This window comes from Panthera pardus, unplaced genomic scaffold (assembly GCF_024362965.1).
Source record: "Panthera pardus isolate Hobbes unplaced genomic scaffold, ASM2436296v1 HiC_scaffold_27, whole genome shotgun sequence".
NCBI classification, from domain to species: Eukaryota; Metazoa; Chordata; class Mammalia; order Carnivora; family Felidae; genus Panthera; species Panthera pardus.
In genome coordinates this window covers 6787454-6813554 of record NW_026526843.1, presented here as the reverse complement: position 1 = coordinate 6813554, position 26101 = coordinate 6787454, and the positions used below count along the sequence as shown (strand labels likewise).

The window sequence follows — 26101 nt, the reverse complement described above, 5'->3', positions numbered from 1 at the left end:
GGATGGCCTCTCCTAAAATTAATAACTGAACTCCCATATGACCTATCAATCCCGTATCTGGGCATTGATATAAAGGAAAGGAAGCCACTATGTCAAAGACACATACTTACCCAATACTCACCGCAGTATTATTCTCAACATGTAAGAATGGGAGACTGCTAAGCATCCATCAACAATACAAACGGACAAAGAAAATGTGGTACATGTATACAATGAAATAATATTCAGACATTGAAAAGTACGCCTATAAGAGGGAACCAGTGTAACAAGGCATACACTCCATTTCAAAGGCTTTACCTCGTGCTCCTTTGGCAGCACATATGCAACGGCCTTCCCGCTCATCCTCCCGCCACGTGCAGACTATGCTCAGCAGTAGAGTGCAGAAAGCTTAGATGGAAACACGTGGATAGGATTCCAACCACATTCCCATACACAAAATGAGGATTGCTAACGATTCCTAGGAGGCCATTGATCTCCATGGTAGACATACTCTTAGTTTCTTTGCATTGGAGACCAGACAACAAGACATGACCCATCTCTTCCCTGGGAACTAATATCTGCCCAGTCGCCAGATGCTGCCATTGCCCCTGAACCCACAATGCCTACCGCACTTTCACACGAAGACACTCTACCCACCCCCTCTCAAGTTTCATTACACTCCCAGAGTTTTCTCATATATCCCTTCTGGACCCTAGGTTTCACTAATCGCGAGAAATGAAGGGCCTGAAATGGCGTATAGAAACAAAGGCGGAAGGATTAATCCCCCACCCTGGACACCTGACCCAGGAGGCTCCCGGACATCCAGCTCATCAGCTCATGTCCGTGACAATCTAAACGTCCCCTGCCTCATGGAAGGTTCATGGACAGCACCCACACGCCGCTCATCTTCCCGCCATGTGCAGAGTATGGTCAGCAGAAGAGTGCAGAAAGCTTAGATGGAAACGCTTGGATACAATTCCAACCACAATCCCATACACAAAATGAGGATTCCTAAGGATTCCTAGGAGGCCATTGATCTCCATGGTAGACATACTCTTTTAGTTTCTTTGCATTGGAGGCCAGAGACACATTTCTTCCCTGGTAACTAATATCTGCCCAGTCGCCAGATGCTGCCATTGCCCCTGAACCCACAATGCCTCTCACACTTTCACACGAAGACACTCTACCCACCCCCTCTCAAGTTTCATTACACTCCCAGAGTTTTCTCATATATCCCTTCTGGACCCTAGGTTTCACTAATCGCGAGAAATGAAGGGCCTGAAATGGCGTATAGAAACAAAGGCGGAAGGATTAATCCCCCACCCTGGACACCTGACCCAGGAGGCTCCCGGACATCCAGCTCATCAGCTCATGTCCGTGACAATCTAAACGTCCCCTGCCTCATGGAAGGTTCGTTGACAGCACCCACACGCCGCTCATCTTCCCACCATGTGCAGAGTATGGTCAGCAGAAGAGTGCAGAAAGCTTAGATGGAAACGCTTGGATACAATTCCAACCACATTCCCATCCACAAAATGAGGATTCCTAACGATTCCTAGTAGGCCATCGCTCTGTATGGTAGACAAACTCTTTTAGCTTCTTTGTATTGGAAGCCTGAGAACCAGACATGACCCATTTCTTCCCTGGGACCTAATATCTGTCATGCCCCAGAGGCTGCCATTGCCCCTGAACCTACAATGCCTACCACACGTTCACATTAAGACCCTCGACCCCCCGCTGTCAAGTTTCATTAAATACTCATATCCCTTCTGGACCCCAGGCTTCATTAATCAAGAGAAATCAAGAGCCTGAAATGTAACAAGGAAACAAAATAGGAAGGATTAATCCTCTAACCTGGACACCTGACCCAGGAGGTTCCCGCACATCCAGAAACATCTGCACATGTCCATGAGAATCGAAACGTCCCCTGCCTCATGGAAGGTTCATTGACAGCACCCACGCAGGTGCAGGTACCAAGGGTGCAGGTCCCAAGGGGTGCAGGTACCAATGGGGCCTGGTGTCTCATGGGAGCATGGCATCAGGGCAAAGAAAATAAGAAACAAGAGCTAAACTATCCCCATTGAAAAGGGGGACACGACCTCCCCCTTCCCTTCTCTGGGAACACGGACTTCGGAAAACTTGTCCTGGTGCGCTCTCTGCCTCTTCGCAAACCTTTTGAAAAGCTAAACAAGCCTCTTGCCAGTTTTAAAACCCAGCCTCCTGACACATGGAGGGGGAAGCAAACACCACAAGCAGTGCCCAAGAGCCAACACAGATCCGGGACAATGGAAGAAGATGTCCCTGGAGGATAAAAGAGGCATAAGCAACAGCAGTTCCTTCTCAGAAGGGCCTCAGGTTATTGTCACCTGCAACAAGACAGCAGGGGGAAGGACGACCCACCCTACCCCGTGGCCTTCCTTCACAGGCCCACGGTACCACAGAGTAAGGATGAAACAGCAGAGCCGTGCCTGCTGGCAAACCCACACTCCACGTGGAACGTGGAAAACAACACCCTCTTCTCCTAATGAATGTGTCAACTCAACAAGACTGGCATAGTTTCTCATGTCACATCCACCAATGTCCATTGTCTCCTCGCCCCCAGTTATGCTGACCCCAGGGTAGTGCGTGAGAAGGGAGAAAGGCAGGGGACACACCCCTGAACCCACAATGCCTACCACAACTTTCACTCCAAGTCCCTCGGCCCACCCAAGGTCAAGATTCCTTCTCTTCCCAGAGTGTCCTCAGAGCCTTTGTGGGCCCCAGATTTCACTAATCAAGTGAAATCAAGAGCCTGAAAATGGAGGCTGGTAACCACAAAGTCTCATTAGCAAATGTCCTTGATATTCTAAAGGTCCCCTGCCTCATGGAAGGTTCATTCACAGCACCCATGCGCCACTCCTCTTCCCGCCATGTGCAGAGTTTGGTCAGCAGAAGAGTGCAGAAGTTTAGATGGAAACGCTTGGATACATTCCAACCACATTGCCATACACAAAATGAGGATTCCTAAGGATTCCTAGTAGGCCATTGCTCTGCATAGGAGACATCCTCTTACAGCTTCTTTGTATAGGCAGGCTGACAACAGGACATCCCTACGTTGGGATAGCCACTCCGGAGAACAGTAGGATGGCCTCTCCTAAAATTAATAACTGAACTCCCATATGACCTATCAATCCCGTATCTGGGCATTGATATAAAGGAAAGGAAGCCACTATGTCAAAGACACATACTTACCCAATACTCACCGCAGTATTATTCTCAACATGTAAGAATGGGAGACTGCTAAGCATCCATCAACAATACAAACGGACAAAGAAAATGTGGTACATGTATACAATGAAATAATATTCAGACATTGAAAAGTACGCCTATAAGAGGGAACCAGTGTAACAAGGCATACACTCCATTTCAAAGGCTTTACCTCGTGCTCCTTTGGCAGCACATATGCAACGGCCTTCCCGCTCATCCTCCCGCCACGTGCAGACTATGCTCAGCAGTAGAGTGCAGAAAGCTTAGATGGAAACACGTGGATAGGATTCCAACCACATTCCCATACACAAAATGAGGATTGCTAACGATTCCTAGGAGGCCATTGATCTCCATGGTAGACATACTCTTAGTTTCTTTGCATTGGAGACCAGACAACAAGACATGACCCATCTCTTCCCTGGGAACTAATATCTGCCCAGTCGCCAGATGCTGCCATTGCCCCTGAACCCACAATGCCTACCACACTTTCACACGAAGACACTCTACCCACCCCCTCTCAAGTTTCATTACACTCCCAGAGTTTTCTCATATATCCCTTCTGGACCCTAGGTTTCACTAATCGCGAGAAATGAAGGGCCTGAAATGGCGTATAGAAACAAAGGCGGAAGGATTAATCCCCCACCCTGGACACCTGACCCAGGAGGCTCCCGGACATCCAGCTCATCAGCTCATGTCCGTGACAATCTAAACGTCCCCTGCCTCATGGAAGGTTCATTGACAGCACCCACACGCCGCTCATCTTCCCGCCATGTGCAGAGTATGGTCAGCAGAAGAGTGCAGAAAGCTTAGATGGAAACGCTTGGATACAATTCCAACCACAATCCCATACACAAAATGAGGATTCCTAAGGATTCCTAGGAGGCCATTGATCTCCATGGTAGACATACTCTTTTAGTTTCTTTGCATTGGAGGCCAGAGACACATTTCTTCCCTGGTAACTAATATCTGCCCAGTCGCCAGATGCTGCCATTGCCCCTGAACCCACAATGCCTCTCACACTTTCACACGAAGACACTCTACCCACCCCCTCTCAAGTTTCATTACACTCCCAGAGTTTTCTCATATATCCCTTCTGGACCCTAGGTTTCACTAATCGCGAGAAATGAAGGGCCTGAAATGGCGTATAGAAACAAAGGCGGAAGGATTAATCCCCCACCCTGGACACCTGACCCAGGAGGCTCCCGGACATCCAGCTCATCAGCTCATGTCCGTGACAATCTAAACGTCCCCTGCCTCATGGAAGGTTCGTTGACAGCACCCACACGCCGCTCATCTTCCCACCATGTGCAGAGTATGGTCAGCAGAAGAGTGCAGAAAGCTTAGATGGAAACGCTTGGATACAATTCCAACCACATTCCCATCCACAAAATGAGGATTCCTAACGATTCCTAGTAGGCCATCGCTCTGTATGGTAGACAAACTCTTTTAGCTTCTTTGTATTGGAAGCCTGAGAACCAGACATGACCCATTTCTTCCCTGGGACCTAATATCTGTCATGCCCCAGAGGCTGCCATTGCCCCTGAACCTACAATGCCTACCACACGTTCACATTAAGACCCTCGACCCCCCGCTGTCAAGTTTCATTAAATACTCATATCCCTTCTGGACCCCAGGCTTCATTAATCAAGAGAAATCAAGAGCCTGAAATGTAACAAGGAAACAAAATAGGAAGGATTAATCCTCTAACCTGGACACCTGACCCAGGAGGTTCCCGCACATCCAGAAACATCTGCACATGTCCATGAGAATCGAAACGTCCCCTGCCTCATGGAAGGTTCATTGACAGCACCCACGCAGGTGCAGGTACCAAGGGTGCAGGTCCCAAGGGGTGCAGGTACCAATGGGGCCTGGTGTCTCATGGGAGCATGGCATCAGGGCAAAGAAAATAAGAAACAAGAGCTAAACTATCCCCATTGAAAAGGGGGACACGACCTCCCCCTTCCCTTCTCTGGGAACACGGACTTCGGAAAACTTGTCCTGGTGCGCTCTCTGCCTCTTCGCAAACCTTTTGAAAAGCTAAACAAGCCTCTTGCCAGTTTTAAAACCCAGCCTCCTGACACATGGAGGGGGAAGCAAACACCACAAGCAGTGCCCAAGAGCCAACACAGATCCGGGACAATGGAAGAAGATGTCCCTGGAGGATAAAAGAGGCATAAGCAACAGCAGTTCCTTCTCAGAAGGGCCTCAGGTTATTGTCACCTGCAACAAGACAGCAGGGGGAAGGACGACCCACCCTACCCCGTGGCCTTCCTTCACAGGCCCACGGTACCACAGAGTAAGGATGAAACAGCAGAGCCGTGCCTGCTGGCAAACCCACACTCCACGTGGAACGTGGAAAACAACACCCTCTTCTCCTAATGAATGTGTCAACTCAACAAGACTGGCATAGTTTCTCATGTCACATCCACCAATGTCCATTGTCTCCTCGCCCCCAGTTATGCTGACCCCAGGGTAGTGCGTGAGAAGGGAGAAAGGCAGGGGACACACCCCTGAACCCACAATGCCTACCACAACTTTCACTCCAAGTCCCTCGGCCCACCCAAGGTCAAGATTCCTTCTCTTCCCAGAGTGTCCTCAGAGCCTTTGTGGGCCCCAGATTTCACTAATCAAGTGAAATCAAGAGCCTGAAAATGGAGGCTGGTAACCACAAAGTCTCATTAGCAAATGTCCTTGATATTCTAAAGGTCCCCTGCCTCATGGAAGGTTCATTCACAGCACCCATGCGCCACTCCTCTTCCCGCCATGTGCAGAGTTTGGTCAGCAGAAGAGTGCAGAAGTTTAGATGGAAACGCTTGGATACATTCCAACCACATTGCCATACACAAAATGAGGATTCCTAAGGATTCCTAGTAGGCCATTGCTCTGCATAGGAGACATCCTCTTACAGCTTCTTTGTATAGGCAGGCTGACAACAGGACATCCCTACGTTGGGATAGCCACTCCGGAGAACAGTAGGATGGCCTCTCCTAAAATTAATAACTGAACTCCCATATGACCTATCAATCCCGTATCTGGGCATTGATATAAAGGAAAGGAAGCCACTATGTCAAAGACACATACTTACCCAATACTCACCGCAGTATTATTCTCAACATGTAAGAATGGGAGACTGCTAAGCATCCATCAACAATACAAACGGACAAAGAAAATGTGGTACATGTATACAATGAAATAATATTCAGACATTGAAAAGTACGCCTATAAGAGGGAACCAGTGTAACAAGGCATACACTCCATTTCAAAGGCTTTACCTCGTGCTCCTTTGGCAGCACATATGCAACGGCCTTCCCGCTCATCCTCCCGCCACGTGCAGACTATGCTCAGCAGTAGAGTGCAGAAAGCTTAGATGGAAACACGTGGATAGGATTCCAACCACATTCCCATACACAAAATGAGGATTGCTAACGATTCCTAGGAGGCCATTGATCTCCATGGTAGACATACTCTTAGTTTCTTTGCATTGGAGACCAGACAACAAGACATGACCCATCTCTTCCCTGGGAACTAATATCTGCCCAGTCGCCAGATGCTGCCATTGCCCCTGAACCCACAATGCCTACCGCACTTTCACACGAAGACACTCTACCCACCCCCTCTCAAGTTTCATTACACTCCCAGAGTTTTCTCATATATCCCTTCTGGACCCTAGGTTTCACTAATCGCGAGAAATGAAGGGCCTGAAATGGCGTATAGAAACAAAGGCGGAAGGATTAATCCCCCACCCTGGACACCTGACCCAGGAGGCTCCCGGACATCCAGCTCATCAGCTCATGTCCGTGACAATCTAAACGTCCCCTGCCTCATGGAAGGTTCATGGACAGCACCCACACGCCGCTCATCTTCCCGCCATGTGCAGAGTATGGTCAGCAGAAGAGTGCAGAAAGCTTAGATGGAAACGCTTGGATACAATTCCAACCACAATCCCATACACAAAATGAGGATTCCTAAGGATTCCTAGGAGGCCATTGATCTCCATGGTAGACATACTCTTTTAGTTTCTTTGCATTGGAGGCCAGAGACACATTTCTTCCCTGGTAACTAATATCTGCCCAGTCGCCAGATGCTGCCATTGCCCCTGAACCCACAATGCCTCTCACACTTTCACACGAAGACACTCTACCCACCCCCTCTCAAGTTTCATTACACTCCCAGAGTTTTCTCATATATCCCTTCTGGACCCTAGGTTTCACTAATCGCGAGAAATGAAGGGCCTGAAATGGCGTATAGAAACAAAGGCGGAAGGATTAATCCCCCACCCTGGACACCTGACCCAGGAGGCTCCCGGACATCCAGCTCATCAGCTCATGTCCGTGACAATCTAAACGTCCCCTGCCTCATGGAAGGTTCGTTGACAGCACCCACACGCCGCTCATCTTCCCACCATGTGCAGAGTATGGTCAGCAGAAGAGTGCAGAAAGCTTAGATGGAAACGCTTGGATACAATTCCAACCACATTCCCATCCACAAAATGAGGATTCCTAACGATTCCTAGTAGGCCATCGCTCTGTATGGTAGACAAACTCTTTTAGCTTCTTTGTATTGGAAGCCTGAGAACCAGACATGACCCATTTCTTCCCTGGGACCTAATATCTGTCATGCCCCAGAGGCTGCCATTGCCCCTGAACCTACAATGCCTACCACACGTTCACATTAAGACCCTCGACCCCCCGCTGTCAAGTTTCATTAAATACTCATATCCCTTCTGGACCCCAGGCTTCATTAATCAAGAGAAATCAAGAGCCTGAAATGTAACAAGGAAACAAAATAGGAAGGATTAATCCTCTAACCTGGACACCTGACCCAGGAGGTTCCCGCACATCCAGAAACATCTGCACATGTCCATGAGAATCGAAACGTCCCCTGCCTCATGGAAGGTTCATTGACAGCACCCACGCAGGTGCAGGTACCAAGGGTGCAGGTCCCAAGGGGTGCAGGTACCAATGGGGCCTGGTGTCTCATGGGAGCATGGCATCAGGGCAAAGAAAATAAGAAACAAGAGCTAAACTATCCCCATTGAAAAGGGGGACACGACCTCCCCCTTCCCTTCTCTGGGAACACGGACTTCGGAAAACTTGTCCTGGTGCGCTCTCTGCCTCTTCGCAAACCTTTTGAAAAGCTAAACAAGCCTCTTGCCAGTTTTAAAACCCAGCCTCCTGACACATGGAGGGGGAAGCAAACACCACAAGCAGTGCCCAAGAGCCAACACAGATCCGGGACAATGGAAGAAGATGTCCCTGGAGGATAAAAGAGGCATAAGCAACAGCAGTTCCTTCTCAGAAGGGCCTCAGGTTATTGTCACCTGCAACAAGACAGCAGGGGGAAGGACGACCCACCCTACCCCGTGGCCTTCCTTCACAGGCCCACGGTACCACAGAGTAAGGATGAAACAGCAGAGCCGTGCCTGCTGGCAAACCCACACTCCACGTGGAACGTGGAAAACAACACCCTCTTCTCCTAATGAATGTGTCAACTCAACAAGACTGGCATAGTTTCTCATGTCACATCCACCAATGTCCATTGTCTCCTCGCCCCCAGTTATGCTGACCCCAGGGTAGTGCGTGAGAAGGGAGAAAGGCAGGGGACACACCCCTGAACCCACAATGCCTACCACAACTTTCACTCCAAGTCCCTCGGCCCACCCAAGGTCAAGATTCCTTCTCTTCCCAGAGTGTCCTCAGAGCCTTTGTGGGCCCCAGATTTCACTAATCAAGTGAAATCAAGAGCCTGAAAATGGAGGCTGGTAACCACAAAGTCTCATTAGCAAATGTCCTTGATATTCTAAAGGTCCCCTGCCTCATGGAAGGTTCATTCACAGCACCCATGCGCCACTCCTCTTCCCGCCATGTGCAGAGTTTGGTCAGCAGAAGAGTGCAGAAGTTTAGATGGAAACGCTTGGATACATTCCAACCACATTGCCATACACAAAATGAGGATTCCTAAGGATTCCTAGTAGGCCATTGCTCTGCATAGGAGACATCCTCTTACAGCTTCTTTGTATAGGCAGGCTGACAACAGGACATCCCTACGTTGGGATAGCCACTCCGGAGAACAGTAGGATGGCCTCTCCTAAAATTAATAACTGAACTCCCATATGACCTATCAATCCCGTATCTGGGCATTGATATAAAGGAAAGGAAGCCACTATGTCAAAGACACATACTTACCCAATACTCACCGCAGTATTATTCTCAACATGTAAGAATGGGAGACTGCTAAGCATCCATCAACAATACAAACGGACAAAGAAAATGTGGTACATGTATACAATGAAATAATATTCAGACATTGAAAAGTACGCCTATAAGAGGGAACCAGTGTAACAAGGCATACACTCCATTTCAAAGGCTTTACCTCGTGCTCCTTTGGCAGCACATATGCAACGGCCTTCCCGCTCATCCTCCCGCCACGTGCAGACTATGCTCAGCAGTAGAGTGCAGAAAGCTTAGATGGAAACACGTGGATAGGATTCCAACCACATTCCCATACACAAAATGAGGATTGCTAACGATTCCTAGGAGGCCATTGATCTCCATGGTAGACATACTCTTAGTTTCTTTGCATTGGAGACCAGACAACAAGACATGACCCATCTCTTCCCTGGGAACTAATATCTGCCCAGTCGCCAGATGCTGCCATTGCCCCTGAACCCACAATGCCTACCACACTTTCACACGAAGACACTCTACCCACCCCCTCTCAAGTTTCATTACACTCCCAGAGTTTTCTCATATATCCCTTCTGGACCCTAGGTTTCACTAATCGCGAGAAATGAAGGGCCTGAAATGGCGTATAGAAACAAAGGCGGAAGGATTAATCCCCCACCCTGGACACCTGACCCAGGAGGCTCCCGGACATCCAGCTCATCAGCTCATGTCCGTGACAATCTAAACGTCCCCTGCCTCATGGAAGGTTCATTGACAGCACCCACACGCCGCTCATCTTCCCGCCATGTGCAGAGTATGGTCAGCAGAAGAGTGCAGAAAGCTTAGATGGAAACGCTTGGATACAATTCCAACCACAATCCCATACACAAAATGAGGATTCCTAAGGATTCCTAGGAGGCCATTGATCTCCATGGTAGACATACTCTTTTAGTTTCTTTGCATTGGAGGCCAGAGACACATTTCTTCCCTGGTAACTAATATCTGCCCAGTCGCCAGATGCTGCCATTGCCCCTGAACCCACAATGCCTCTCACACTTTCACACGAAGACACTCTACCCACCCCCTCTCAAGTTTCATTACACTCCCAGAGTTTTCTCATATATCCCTTCTGGACCCTAGGTTTCACTAATCGCGAGAAATGAAGGGCCTGAAATGGCGTATAGAAACAAAGGCGGAAGGATTAATCCCCCACCCTGGACACCTGACCCAGGAGGCTCCCGGACATCCAGCTCATCAGCTCATGTCCGTGACAATCTAAACGTCCCCTGCCTCATGGAAGGTTCGTTGACAGCACCCACACGCCGCTCATCTTCCCACCATGTGCAGAGTATGGTCAGCAGAAGAGTGCAGAAAGCTTAGATGGAAACGCTTGGATACAATTCCAACCACATTCCCATCCACAAAATGAGGATTCCTAACGATTCCTAGTAGGCCATCGCTCTGTATGGTAGACAAACTCTTTTAGCTTCTTTGTATTGGAAGCCTGAGAACCAGACATGACCCATTTCTTCCCTGGGACCTAATATCTGTCATGCCCCAGAGGCTGCCATTGCCCCTGAACCTACAATGCCTACCACACGTTCACATTAAGACCCTCGACCCCCCGCTGTCAAGTTTCATTAAATACTCATATCCCTTCTGGACCCCAGGCTTCATTAATCAAGAGAAATCAAGAGCCTGAAATGTAACAAGGAAACAAAATAGGAAGGATTAATCCTCTAACCTGGACACCTGACCCAGGAGGTTCCCGCACATCCAGAAACATCTGCACATGTCCATGAGAATCGAAACGTCCCCTGCCTCATGGAAGGTTCATTGACAGCACCCACGCAGGTGCAGGTACCAAGGGTGCAGGTCCCAAGGGGTGCAGGTACCAATGGGGCCTGGTGTCTCATGGGAGCATGGCATCAGGGCAAAGAAAATAAGAAACAAGAGCTAAACTATCCCCATTGAAAAGGGGGACACGACCTCCCCCTTCCCTTCTCTGGGAACACGGACTTCGGAAAACTTGTCCTGGTGCGCTCTCTGCCTCTTCGCAAACCTTTTGAAAAGCTAAACAAGCCTCTTGCCAGTTTTAAAACCCAGCCTCCTGACACATGGAGGGGGAAGCAAACACCACAAGCAGTGCCCAAGAGCCAACACAGATCCGGGACAATGGAAGAAGATGTCCCTGGAGGATAAAAGAGGCATAAGCAACAGCAGTTCCTTCTCAGAAGGGCCTCAGGTTATTGTCACCTGCAACAAGACAGCAGGGGGAAGGACGACCCACCCTACCCCGTGGCCTTCCTTCACAGGCCCACGGTACCACAGAGTAAGGATGAAACAGCAGAGCCGTGCCTGCTGGCAAACCCACACTCCACGTGGAACGTGGAAAACAACACCCTCTTCTCCTAATGAATGTGTCAACTCAACAAGACTGGCATAGTTTCTCATGTCACATCCACCAATGTCCATTGTCTCCTCGCCCCCAGTTATGCTGACCCCAGGGTAGTGCGTGAGAAGGGAGAAAGGCAGGGGACACACCCCTGAACCCACAATGCCTACCACAACTTTCACTCCAAGTCCCTCGGCCCACCCAAGGTCAAGATTCCTTCTCTTCCCAGAGTGTCCTCAGAGCCTTTGTGGGCCCCAGATTTCACTAATCAAGTGAAATCAAGAGCCTGAAAATGGAGGCTGGTAACCACAAAGTCTCATTAGCAAATGTCCTTGATATTCTAAAGGTCCCCTGCCTCATGGAAGGTTCATTCACAGCACCCATGCGCCACTCCTCTTCCCGCCATGTGCAGAGTTTGGTCAGCAGAAGAGTGCAGAAGTTTAGATGGAAACGCTTGGATACATTCCAACCACATTGCCATACACAAAATGAGGATTCCTAAGGATTCCTAGTAGGCCATTGCTCTGCATAGGAGACATCCTCTTACAGCTTCTTTGTATAGGCAGGCTGACAACAGGACATCCCTACGTTGGGATAGCCACTCCGGAGAACAGTAGGATGGCCTCTCCTAAAATTAATAACTGAACTCCCATATGACCTATCAATCCCGTATCTGGGCATTGATATAAAGGAAAGGAAGCCACTATGTCAAAGACACATACTTACCCAATACTCACCGCAGTATTATTCTCAACATGTAAGAATGGGAGACTGCTAAGCATCCATCAACAATACAAACGGACAAAGAAAATGTGGTACATGTATACAATGAAATAATATTCAGACATTGAAAAGTACGCCTATAAGAGGGAACCAGTGTAACAAGGCATACACTCCATTTCAAAGGCTTTACCTCGTGCTCCTTTGGCAGCACATATGCAACGGCCTTCCCGCTCATCCTCCCGCCACGTGCAGACTATGCTCAGCAGTAGAGTGCAGAAAGCTTAGATGGAAACACGTGGATAGGATTCCAACCACATTCCCATACACAAAATGAGGATTGCTAACGATTCCTAGGAGGCCATTGATCTCCATGGTAGACATACTCTTAGTTTCTTTGCATTGGAGACCAGACAACAAGACATGACCCATCTCTTCCCTGGGAACTAATATCTGCCCAGTCGCCAGATGCTGCCATTGCCCCTGAACCCACAATGCCTACCGCACTTTCACACGAAGACACTCTACCCACCCCCTCTCAAGTTTCATTACACTCCCAGAGTTTTCTCATATATCCCTTCTGGACCCTAGGTTTCACTAATCGCGAGAAATGAAGGGCCTGAAATGGCGTATAGAAACAAAGGCGGAAGGATTAATCCCCCACCCTGGACACCTGACCCAGGAGGCTCCCGGACATCCAGCTCATCAGCTCATGTCCGTGACAATCTAAACGTCCCCTGCCTCATGGAAGGTTCATGGACAGCACCCACACGCCGCTCATCTTCCCGCCATGTGCAGAGTATGGTCAGCAGAAGAGTGCAGAAAGCTTAGATGGAAACGCTTGGATACAATTCCAACCACAATCCCATACACAAAATGAGGATTCCTAAGGATTCCTAGGAGGCCATTGATCTCCATGGTAGACATACTCTTTTAGTTTCTTTGCATTGGAGGCCAGAGACACATTTCTTCCCTGGTAACTAATATCTGCCCAGTCGCCAGATGCTGCCATTGCCCCTGAACCCACAATGCCTCTCACACTTTCACACGAAGACACTCTACCCACCCCCTCTCAAGTTTCATTACACTCCCAGAGTTTTCTCATATATCCCTTCTGGACCCTAGGTTTCACTAATCGCGAGAAATGAAGGGCCTGAAATGGCGTATAGAAACAAAGGCGGAAGGATTAATCCCCCACCCTGGACACCTGACCCAGGAGGCTCCCGGACATCCAGCTCATCAGCTCATGTCCGTGACAATCTAAACGTCCCCTGCCTCATGGAAGGTTCGTTGACAGCACCCACACGCCGCTCATCTTCCCACCATGTGCAGAGTATGGTCAGCAGAAGAGTGCAGAAAGCTTAGATGGAAACGCTTGGATACAATTCCAACCACATTCCCATCCACAAAATGAGGATTCCTAACGATTCCTAGTAGGCCATCGCTCTGTATGGTAGACAAACTCTTTTAGCTTCTTTGTATTGGAAGCCTGAGAACCAGACATGACCCATTTCTTCCCTGGGACCTAATATCTGTCATGCCCCAGAGGCTGCCATTGCCCCTGAACCTACAATGCCTACCACACGTTCACATTAAGACCCTCGACCCCCCGCTGTCAAGTTTCATTAAATACTCATATCCCTTCTGGACCCCAGGCTTCATTAATCAAGAGAAATCAAGAGCCTGAAATGTAACAAGGAAACAAAATAGGAAGGATTAATCCTCTAACCTGGACACCTGACCCAGGAGGTTCCCGCACATCCAGAAACATCTGCACATGTCCATGAGAATCGAAACGTCCCCTGCCTCATGGAAGGTTCATTGACAGCACCCACGCAGGTGCAGGTACCAAGGGTGCAGGTCCCAAGGGGTGCAGGTACCAATGGGGCCTGGTGTCTCATGGGAGCATGGCATCAGGGCAAAGAAAATAAGAAACAAGAGCTAAACTATCCCCATTGAAAAGGGGGACACGACCTCCCCCTTCCCTTCTCTGGGAACACGGACTTCGGAAAACTTGTCCTGGTGCGCTCTCTGCCTCTTCGCAAACCTTTTGAAAAGCTAAACAAGCCTCTTGCCAGTTTTAAAACCCAGCCTCCTGACACATGGAGGGGGAAGCAAACACCACAAGCAGTGCCCAAGAGCCAACACAGATCCGGGACAATGGAAGAAGATGTCCCTGGAGGATAAAAGAGGCATAAGCAACAGCAGTTCCTTCTCAGAAGGGCCTCAGGTTATTGTCACCTGCAACAAGACAGCAGGGGGAAGGACGACCCACCCTACCCCGTGGCCTTCCTTCACAGGCCCACGGTACCACAGAGTAAGGATGAAACAGCAGAGCCGTGCCTGCTGGCAAACCCACACTCCACGTGGAACGTGGAAAACAACACCCTCTTCTCCTAATGAATGTGTCAACTCAACAAGACTGGCATAGTTTCTCATGTCACATCCACCAATGTCCATTGTCTCCTCGCCCCCAGTTATGCTGACCCCAGGGTAGTGCGTGAGAAGGGAGAAAGGCAGGGGACACACCCCTGAACCCACAATGCCTACCACAACTTTCACTCCAAGTCCCTCGGCCCACCCAAGGTCAAGATTCCTTCTCTTCCCAGAGTGTCCTCAGAGCCTTTGTGGGCCCCAGATTTCACTAATCAAGTGAAATCAAGAGCCTGAAAATGGAGGCTGGTAACCACAAAGTCTCATTAGCAAATGTCCTTGATATTCTAAAGGTCCCCTGCCTCATGGAAGGTTCATTCACAGCACCCATGCGCCACTCCTCTTCCCGCCATGTGCAGAGTTTGGTCAGCAGAAGAGTGCAGAAGTTTAGATGGAAACGCTTGGATACATTCCAACCACATTGCCATACACAAAATGAGGATTCCTAAGGATTCCTAGTAGGCCATTGCTCTGCATAGGAGACATCCTCTTACAGCTTCTTTGTATAGGCAGGCTGACAACAGGACATCCCTACGTTGGGATAGCCACTCCGGAGAACAGTAGGATGGCCTCTCCTAAAATTAATAACTGAACTCCCATATGACCTATCAATCCCGTATCTGGGCATTGATATAAAGGAAAGGAAGCCACTATGTCAAAGACACATACTTACCCAATACTCACCGCAGTATTATTCTCAACATGTAAGAATGGGAGACTGCTAAGCATCCATCAACAATACAAACGGACAAAGAAAATGTGGTACATGTATACAATGAAATAATATTCAGACATTGAAAAGTACGCCTATAAGAGGGAACCAGTGTAACAAGGCATACACTCCATTTCAAAGGCTTTACCTCGTGCTCCTTTGGCAGCACATATGCAACGGCCTTCCCGCTCATCCTCCCGCCACGTGCAGACTATGCTCAGCAGTAGAGTGCAGAAAGCTTAGATGGAAACACGTGGATAGGATTCCAACCACATTCCCATACACAAAATGAGGATTGCTAACGATTCCTAGGAGGCCATTGATCTCCATGGTAGACATACTCTTAGTTTCTTTGCATTGGAGACCAGACAACAAGACATGACCCATCTCTTCCCTGGGAACTAATATCTGCCCAGTCGCCAGATGCTGCCATTGCCCCTGAACCCACAATGCCTACCACACTTTCACACGAAGACACTCTACCCACCCCCTCTCAAGTTTCATTACACTCCCAGAGTTTTCTCATATATCCCTTCTGGACCCTAGGTTTCACTAATCGCGAGAAATGAAGGGCCTGAAATGGCGTATAGAAACAAAGGCGGAAGGATTAATCCCCCACCCTGGACACCTGACCCAGGAGGCTCCCGGACATCCAGCTCATCAGCTCATGTCCGTGACAATCTAAACGTCCCCTGCCTCATGGAAGGTTCATGGACAGCACCCACACGCCGCTCATCTTCCTGCCATGTGCAGAGTATGGTCAGCAGAAGAGGGCAGAAAGCTTAGATGGAAACGCTTGGATACAATTCCAGCCACATTCCCATACACAAAATGAGGATTCCTAAGGATTCCTAGGAGGCCATTGATCTCCATGGTAGACATACTCTTTTAGTTTCTTTGCATTGGAGGCCAGAGACACATTTCTTCCCTGGTAACTAGTATCTGCCCAGTCGCCAGATGCTGCCATTGCCCCTGAACCCACAATGCCTCTCACACTTTCCCACTAAGACACTCTACCCACCCCCTTTCAAGTTTCATTAGACTCCCAGAGTTTTCTCATATATCCCTTCTGGACCCTAGGTTTCACTAATCGCGAGAAATGAAGGGCCTGAAATGGCGTATAGAAACAAAGGCGGAAGGATTAATCCCCCACCCTGGACACCTGACCCAGGAGGCTCCCGGACATCCAGGCTCATCAGCTCATGTCTGTGACAATCTAAACGTCCCCTGCCTCATGGAAGGTTCATTGACAGCACCCACACGCCGCTCGTCTTCTTGCCACGGGCAAGGTACGATCACTGGAAGAGTGCAGGAAGCTTAGATGGAAACGCATGGATACAATTCCAACCACATTCCCATACACAACATGAGGATTCCCAGTGAATCCTAGTAGGCCATTGCTCTGCATGGTAGACGTACTCTTTCAGCTTCTTTGTATAGGGAGTCTGACCACCTGACAGCACTACATTGGGTAGCACTACGGAGAACAGTAGGATGGCCTCTCAAAAAATTAATAATTGAGCTCCTATATGATGTATCAATCCCGTATCTGGGCATTTATATAAAGGAAAGGAAGCCACTATGTCAAAGACACCTACTCATCCCATATACTCACTACAGTAGTATTCTCAATATGTAAGACATGAGAGACTTGTGAGCATCCATCAACAGCATAAATGGATAAAGAATATGTGGTACATGTATCCAATGAAATAATATTCATCCGTGGAAAAGTGCGCCTATAACAGGGAACCAGTGTAGCAACGAATACACTGCGTTTCAAAGGCCTTACCTCGTGCTCCTTCGGCAGCACAAGTGCAAAGGCCTTACCTTCAGGTGTTCGATATCCATTCCCCTTCTGTCACCCACATCCATAAGAGGAATGAAAATCCACTTCAGGCTAACAGGGTTTGACATGAAATACTTCACACCAAGAATTCATAACTCATTAACATCCCCGCTGGGAAGTACACATTCACGGAGTACAGGCCTCATAACGCAACTGATGTGGCAGGCTCCAGAGTGGACTCCTGGGAAAGAGCCACCAAGCCAGACCCCACCTTAAATTGGGAGGGTCACCTTGTCTTTCCCTCAGGGTCCTGAGTTTGAGATGCCACCAATTAAACAGTCACCCTTTTGGAAGCTTCAACCTTGGGTCTTATTTTGTTAAGTGCCAGTACTCAGAAGTCTTACCCACAAAACATTCATCTACGTCTTCCCCATCCCTCCCCCCAGTGAAATGACCCAACGTGACTTTGATGGGCAGTGGGCACAAGTGTGTGTGGAAGGAGGAGGAGGCATCACGGTTATTAAGTTGTACAACTGCTTTTGACAAGCAGACAAGCCATTCTTGTTCACTTTTGTACCTACCGCCTGGGGAAGGAACATGCGTTGGGGCACAGAGTTTTGCAAGTACCTCACGTCTCAGGTTTTCACTGGGTAGGAAGTCGTAATGACCCCCATCTCCCACGGCTTGAAAGTAACTGAACCAAGTACAGGGATAAATGAAAAGTCTTTGAAATGTCAACATGTTGTGTAAAGGCTACATACGTTAGTGTCTAACCACAAAGAAATGTGGATCGTTTGGACTTTGGGGAGTGCACATCAGGCTCTGTGATGCCACCTTCTGGATAGAACTGGTGCGAACAAAGCAACAGAGGAACCAGAGGTGTGTCTGACACTAGAGGTCACAAGGGTCTTTGAATGCACCTTAGAGCCATTCGTCTTTATGCTTAACACTCTCACACCCAACCGTCAAAGTCTTCACCTGATTTTCCCCAAATTAACCACTGCCCAGAAAAGAAGTAACTTTATACAGAGAAGGAAAGAGAGGAGACCTTTGGGCACTGCCAGTTACCAGGCACCCTCCAGCCCCAACTTGACGCTGAGTGACATCAGCTTCAATGTCAGACGTCCAAGGCAGCCAGGAAAGAATGCAGCTCAGAGAAAGGCAGGGTCTGGGATGCTGGGCTACCTCCTGGCATCACAGCAGAGTTAAAGAGGTCCATTTCCAAAGAGATGCCCAAGACCCTCTGAGAATAGTTGCTGGCCCTGTGAAAGGAAACAAAACGTAGCTGAAATTACAGCAAAAGGCTCAAGAAATGAAGTGCAAGTGGGGTCTGCACAGGTGGCAAGAGGATCTAAACCAAGCCATGATCTTTTGCTCCCCTAAACACATTCTGGAAACGGTGTCCTGATTTCTTCAGTACCTCCTGTGTGCTGAGCACTTCATAAAGATGATCACGCTTGATTTTCACACCACGCCTGAGAGCAAGAGCAAGGTGTCATTTCCATTTTGCAGATGTGGAAGCTGAGGCTCAGAGATGACAGGAAGAAAGGGCCGAGGGTCTTTCAGACTCGCATACTGGAAACTTATTGTGAACGAAACACGATGGGTGACACGGTCTCGGCGACATCTGCAAAGCCAAAAATAGCTAGAATGTACGGAAGGGGAAACCCGCAAAGAAGTATTGACCCACATGTTGCTTGAACTGTTAGCCTGTGCTTCTAGGACGGCTGCCACATAAATGCCCACCCACCCCAGCGGGGGTGGACCGGCAGACTGTCACCCTCTGGCACCCACTTGGTGTACAGGTCTCATCTTTCTCGCCTCTCCTAGGTACGCCTGGCTTTCAATTAATTCAGATCCATGACTTAAAAAAGTTACACTCAGACCTGAAGAAATGCACCTGAGCAGTGCTCCCACAATCTCTGAGTTCCTGAAGTTTGTGTCTGACCATCCCATCCAGGCCATCCTGCTTCTGCGTGGTATTAGAAAGCGATTACCAAAAGGATAAAAAGGCTCAAGATCAGGGTTTTTTGGACATCTGACATTCTAATAAAGCCAACGTGTGTGTAACAGTGGCACGCAACAGTAAGCAGAGGAACACGAAGAAGGTCTGGGAAAAAGATGCCACTGACTCCTTGAGGAAATTGACTCAAGACATGGAGTCTCTACCACGGAGTTAACAAGTAGTGTCTAGGCAGTGACCCCGACCTTGTGGGAAGCGCCCGTGTTAGAGACTCAGGGATGGGATTTCCACACCATCTGGAATAAAGGTACAGCTGACAGGAGACAAGTGCTATTCACCCAACACCTCTGGCCTCGCACAGCCTAAGGTTGCTCTTACCTGTATGGCTGGCCTTGACGATTGGTTCAGGGTCCTCTCCTCTCATAACGGGCCCACCGGCTGACCAGAACTGGACGTTCCCATCACAGATCCTGAGGGAGGTGATGATTGTACAAATCTACAAAGAGACTTACCTGTGGAAGGTCAGCTTGGGACCACTGCAGGAAAATTAGGCCACTTGGAAACTCACAACACGAGTGGATGGGGCAAACTTCCTCTTTCCCTCATCCAGAGCAATTTCTCAAAGTGGTTGGTGGGGCCAGAGGACCCAATCATGCAGCCTGTGTGAAGTAGGCCAAAAGAGTGAAAGAGAATGTAAGGCAGGAACTGCATGCATGAATCAACCCACAAGGTGAGATTGCGGCTTTAGAGGCTGATTGTCCCCTCAGCACGAACCATGGTGCATCCCGCCTTCATCAACCAGCACAGGGGAATTATTAAATATTATGTTAAGAGGTATCACCCCTCAGTGGCGAGAAGGGGTGTCTCAGAACTCCCATGTCGCTCTTCACTAATGAAGCCATCCACTCGTACACAATTGTGGGTAACAAACCTTTGGAATGGGTGGTGGTGTTCTCACTTTGTTACCAATTGCTGACACTGACATACCACGCAAGACACGATGGGTAACAAATCATTCAAATGGGTTTTGTGCTCTACTTAATAGACCACGAAATGCACATTACAATGGCTGGGCTGTTATACTAGACTTCTTAATCGGTAACATAGTAAGTTCCAAAACTGCTAAAAAGCAAAATGAGCTAAGTTAATCACAACAAATTCACCAAGCATTTCACACATTGCATAATGTCCCTACCAGCTGACATTGAACATAGGTCTCCGAGGAGGAAACAACGGGAACAAATTGGACATTTGGTTACATACACACTGGAGAATCTGCTCTCAATGTGCAAGAATGCCCCTAGGATACTACAGGCAATGGAATGGGCAAGTAATGAAAGCACCTTCATTCCACACTTAGATTTTGTTCAAGATCTAGGACTCTGTCTCAAAAGTCAGGATTGGTGAGGCTAGTTGAGTGTCCCGGTTCCTGACGTCTGCTTTGCTGTCAGTACCGAAGACAGTAAAACCCAAATACCAGCAGTGGATCTTTCACAGGTCTAAATGTAATCAAAGTACATTTTACAGACCTTCAACGTGTCACCGATATGAGTCATTAAATCGTTTCTACGTGAGCTAAGATACCAAATTCAAGTCAATATCAAGAATCAATCAGCAAAAAGGCTGATAAGGCAAACCCAGCTATCACCATTATCAAAAGGAAGTCCCTGTTGTACCAAGTATCAGATTACTCTCAGGGATTAGGGCGCTCAGGGTTTTGAGCAAAACAACAGCTTCCCTCTCATTGAATTCTCCCCTTGCATACACATTAGGTCTGACACAGGAAGGGAGGTGTATGAGGAGAAGCAGGCAGCCACTGACTATTTCCTAAGCCAATATGCTAGCCCTTGGGGCATTAAGGCACGGTCAGCTCTTGTGGCTCAAGAGGCAGGGACAGCACCCTCTGCGACTGGGGTGGAGTAGGGTGCAGGGAGAGCAGCATGTCCAGTCTAGCCCAGGACCCCTAACAAGGAGGACTGGAGGTGTCGGGGAACAGACTGTTTGTAAATAGGATACCACAAAGTAATTTTTTCTATGGCAGAACACCTAGGAAGGAGCACCTGGGTCAGCATTTAAAGACACAACAATAAAAAAAAGAAAAGAAAAGAAATACCACTATGTCACGTGCACAATCAGGGTTCTAATATAATATTCAAAAGTATGCACTGTGACCAGCAAGGGCCATTCAGTTCTAGAACACAGAGAGCAATACTTCTGGGGGTGAATTTGCTTGTAAATAAATTGAAAATGCCCCGTGACGTTCAAAGCAAACGCACTAAAGACGAAGTACAGAATTGACCTGAATAAAGTTGATAAGTGTCATGTAATTATTATGAGAAATGAAACCCAGAACGAAGCCAACGGAATTCCGGGATGGCCGGTGACAGGCACTTCCCGGAATTCGCGGTCAGGAAACGGCACCGTCAGCCTGATGGTCAATACCTGCTATTTTTTACATTGAAAAGAAAATTTTAAGTAGGCCCATGAAATAAAACACACAGAGCCAGTTTTTCAGAAACATTTTAATAGCAAATAAGACGAAAGGTTGGGCTCCCGGGCCACCGGGAGCCAGTCACTGTCATAAAGCAAGAAGCACACACATAATTAAAACAATCTCTTCCTCGTTTGTAAAGTAACGATAACGCCAAAAATGGTTAACACAAAGCTTACGCAAAGGGCCTGGAACAACATTTAATGGAACAAAGTCATAGGAGACCCAATTCTTTTGTACACCCAAATCCCCAACTGTATGAGAGGCAAGCATTCACCAGATTGTTTTGAATCGTAATTTGAGATCACCTCAAAACGTTTATTATTATTCATTTTGAAGACTTTATTTTTAAGCACTCTCCACACCAGTGTGGGGCCTGCAATCACAACCCCCACATCAAGAGTCACAGGTTCTATCACTGAGCCAGGCAGTTTCCCCAGAAAACCTTTGTTTTTAAGAGAATTTATCCATAGGGAACAAGACCAGGATTTAGCAAAACAAATTATGTCAAACACGCCATTATACTGGAAACATAAGGCACCCCATTAGACGTTGAATGCCTCCTCTGTAAATTGAAATTTACACCAAGCACTTTAAAGGAAATATATGAGGAGCGCCAACATCAAAATTCAATTGGCTGCCTTAAGACGAACATGGAAAATTAAATGCCAAAACAGTGTTCAGTCTTGGCTAACAAGAGCGGCTAGGAGACATTCGGCGTGTGAAACTTTCACGTGTCCAGCCGGACAAATTGTTCCAAAGTGCACGCTGAAAGTACTTTCACATTTGGAGAACACGTATGAAACACAGTCAAAATAAAAAACCAAACTCAAATGGATGCAATGTTGCAATATCACAGGGAAAACACACCCCACTGCCATTACGTTATCACAGGAAAAACAAGAAATAAGATCCCGAGCAGATCATTCCCATCGGGGACTTAAAGCACCAAGGCCCTGCCAAGCAGACCCAATAGACTACCTTCTTATTCGAAGACGGCAATTAATAGAACACCTTTTTTTTTTTATGGAAAACACGTGAAAAGCTCCCGGACCGCTACTGGTTGGATACAATGATAGGAAAAACACGAATACGTTACAGAAAAATGCAGCTTTCAGTGGTGACTGAAGACAATTCCCGGTGGTCAGTGAACAAGCCCCGAGCCCACCACGCCATCTGTTTCCCCACTTTCACGTTGGAATTATCAGGGGGTTCCCCCGCCTTTTCAAGGCAGCATATGCAGAAGACCATTCCAAATTTTGAACAACTGATAGGAAACACACAGTCATGTTAAATGAAAGACAAAACTGCCCTCAAAGGCAGGCATCGGCTGTCGTAATCACACACATGCTCCCCTTTCCTTACTTTCACTCTCCTTTCGTTTCAGATCAAGGTAAGAGATAGCCTGTCACCAAGACACCTCACACAAATGGCCAAGACCCAGATGTAAACAATAGTCGGTGACAAGTCCCGTCCCCAAACACTGTACCATGGAAACCAAAATCGGCTCCCAGGCAGCCAACAGCCATCGTCCTGTCTGGGACCCACTCAGGCTCAGCCAACCGCACCCCTTTTTCTGCATTTTTAAGCTGCAAACACCACAAAACATGAAGACCACGAATCCGGGGAGGGGGGCGGGAAGGGTTCGAGACCCACACTCAGACAAATGAAATGATCTGAAAGACTCATCATGTTGTTACATAAAGCACAACAATGTCCCCAAAGGCAGCTAAGGGCCCTTCCCTTGTCATCAATCCGGAAGCCCATGAGACACATCTGTCAACGTGTCTTAGGACACACCATCCGCCCCCTCCCCCCCCCCCCCCATTCTCTTAAACTCACACTTCAAACAGCCAATTATGAGAGAAAGTCAATTAAACTTACACTTGTGAGATCGGAGCATTGTCAACCGCCATATATCCACAGTACCCGCCATATTTTGTCATCACTGAGGGGAACGGTCTACGGAAGCCTCGTTGCACAATCCAAACCGTCATCGGCCTGCTCACGTGGTAGGGCTTCATTGCCGGGTGCTTGCCATCCTTCAGTGGCCCCGCCTTCAGACATCAGCTTGGAGGGCCTGCAGTGATTGACAGCCAGACTGTCCATTCTCTTAGGTCTAGGAGTGGAAACCGCCATACTTCCAGGTCCAAATAAATTACTCAAATATTTGTTCATATTTTTGTCTCTGTACATCCGTGTCTGTCCCTCAAGGCCGACCCCCCCCCCCCCCCGCCTTGTTAGGCCTTTGCACATACCTCTTCCTTTGTTTCTAGTCATCTCGCACTTCGGAAATCTGGCTCACCTAGTTTATCCTGACCTAGCTAAATGCGTCCTCCTCCAGGAAGCCTTCCATGCTTACTCCTCCCATCTTCACATAGTGCACATCACCCCTGACAAAGACCCTCTCATGCTAGCACTATCCTTCCCCCATTTGTCAGGCGGGTCGGGGGTGTTGCGAGGCTTTATTGTGTAAATACTGTCACGCAATAGTTTGTGAGGTTGCCCTAACTACTGCGATGGTTAATTTTCGGTGTCAACTGGACCGTCCGTGGGTGCCCAAGTTGAACATTATTTCTGGTTGTGTCTGGGAGGCTGTTTCTGCATGAGGTTTGCATTTGAATCGGTAACTCAGGAAAGTGGTTTGCCTCGCCCACTGTGAGTGAGCATTATCCCAGGCACCGAGGGCCAGAATATACCAAAAGGCACAGGAAGGAAGAATGGTCCCCTTTCCTTCTGCCTCACTACTTGAGGCGGGACATTTCATCTCATCTCCTCCTACTCCTATTTCTTTTCTAAGTAGGCTCCACACCCACTGTGGGGCTTGAACTCATGGCGCTGAGATCAAGAGTCATGCCCTAGTGACCGAGCCAGCCAGGTGCCCCACTTTTCCTGCTCTTAGACTGGGATTCATATCATTGACTCCCCTGGTTTGAAGGTTCTCGGGCCTTCATTCTCAGACTGAATTACCCCACTGTCTTTCCTGGCGTTCCAGCTTGTAGATAGGAGATCGCGGGACTTCTCAGCCTCCATACATGTATGAACCAAAGTCTTCATAATATATTCCCATTGGTTCTGTTGTCTGCAGAATGCTGACTAATAAATTGGGAATATCGCAGCTAGCTGCAGCTGTCACAGATGGCTTCATAGGCCTCAAATAGAACTCTGGAGCAACAGCAAACCCAAATAAAGTAAAATGAGTTCCAAACTACGGGGGACGAAAGGAAGACACCAGAAGCAGACAGCCTGATAGTTGGGCAGTGTTAAGGACACAGCCATTGGCCCGGATGGGTGTCTTATCCACGGAGTCTGGCTGCTCATTTACAAACTCCGTGAGAGCTTATGGTTGAGCTGGGTTGGGGGTAACAGGCTAACAAAGATCTAGAGGGCAGCAGAGTGGTCGCAGGCTTTGTCCAGCAACCAGTGAAGGGATGGTTTGGGGCAGTTAATCCACGAGAGGGGAGACAGGAGGATAGCCTGGAGCTGTTGATGTAAATGCCGTCCCAGGATCTGCCAACCCCCCTTCAACACTTGTCTCTAAGGCTTGTCCCTCTGACTGGTTCTGTGGATGGACACATGCTGGATCCTTTCAATGCCTGGCACGTGATAACCTATAACACACACGTCCTGTTTCTCAAATCGCCTACGTCTCCCTCGTCCTTGGGTCACCAGTCGTTCCTGTCCCATTCACACTCAATCCCAGGCCAATGCCCTGGGCTGCTTCTACCCGTGCGGGAAGCGCTAGCAATCACTACTTCCCTGCTGTGCATTACGGCCAGTGGTTGCGTTTGTGGGCTGCACCTTTGCTGCTGGGATTCATACACCAGCTCTTCTTCCTATCAGCTGGGTAACTTCAGATGATTTTTGTGCTTCAGTTTTCTCCTCGGGTACATGAATGTGCCAGTAAGAACCAGCTCACTCGGCTGATGGAATATTCGTTGAGTTCACGCAAAGCCCTTTCCTGCTGCCTGGAGCCTTCCCATCCCAATGTAGCCCATATAAATCTGTAGTTTCTAAACACTATTCGGAGCACATAATCCGCATCTTACAACACACTACCTAGGTCTCCGATTGTTGGGTCCACAGCTTTACTGCTTTCGTCTGCGGTAATTTCTCCATGCTAGTGAATAAATCAACCAGTCCTGATTTTTTCACCTTCCTATGTCTCATAGCACGTGCTCCTTTTAGCAGCACAGATCCTACATCTGT

The 26101-nt window shown here is 48.3% G+C and overlaps 1 long non-coding RNA gene across 3 annotated transcripts; it reads right to left on the bottom strand.

The window, feature by feature from the left end:
* Positions 1 to 17255: 17255 nt before the first annotated feature.
* On the bottom strand, positions 17256 to 24133 carry LOC109261580 (uncharacterized). 3 transcript variants are annotated; one of them, XR_002077451.2, is made up of 4 exons: positions 23777 to 24127; positions 19780 to 20060; positions 18859 to 19065; positions 17256 to 18700 (listed from the first exon to the last, which is right to left on the bottom strand). It is a non-coding gene; the product is annotated as an uncharacterized LOC109261580 (long non-coding RNA). The 3 variants fall into 3 exon arrangements; XR_002077452.2 differs by having other exon boundaries at positions 19914 to 20060; positions 23777 to 24124; XR_002077450.2 differs by having other exon boundaries at positions 18859 to 20060; positions 23777 to 24133.
* Positions 24134 to 26101: the final 1968 nt, after the last annotated feature.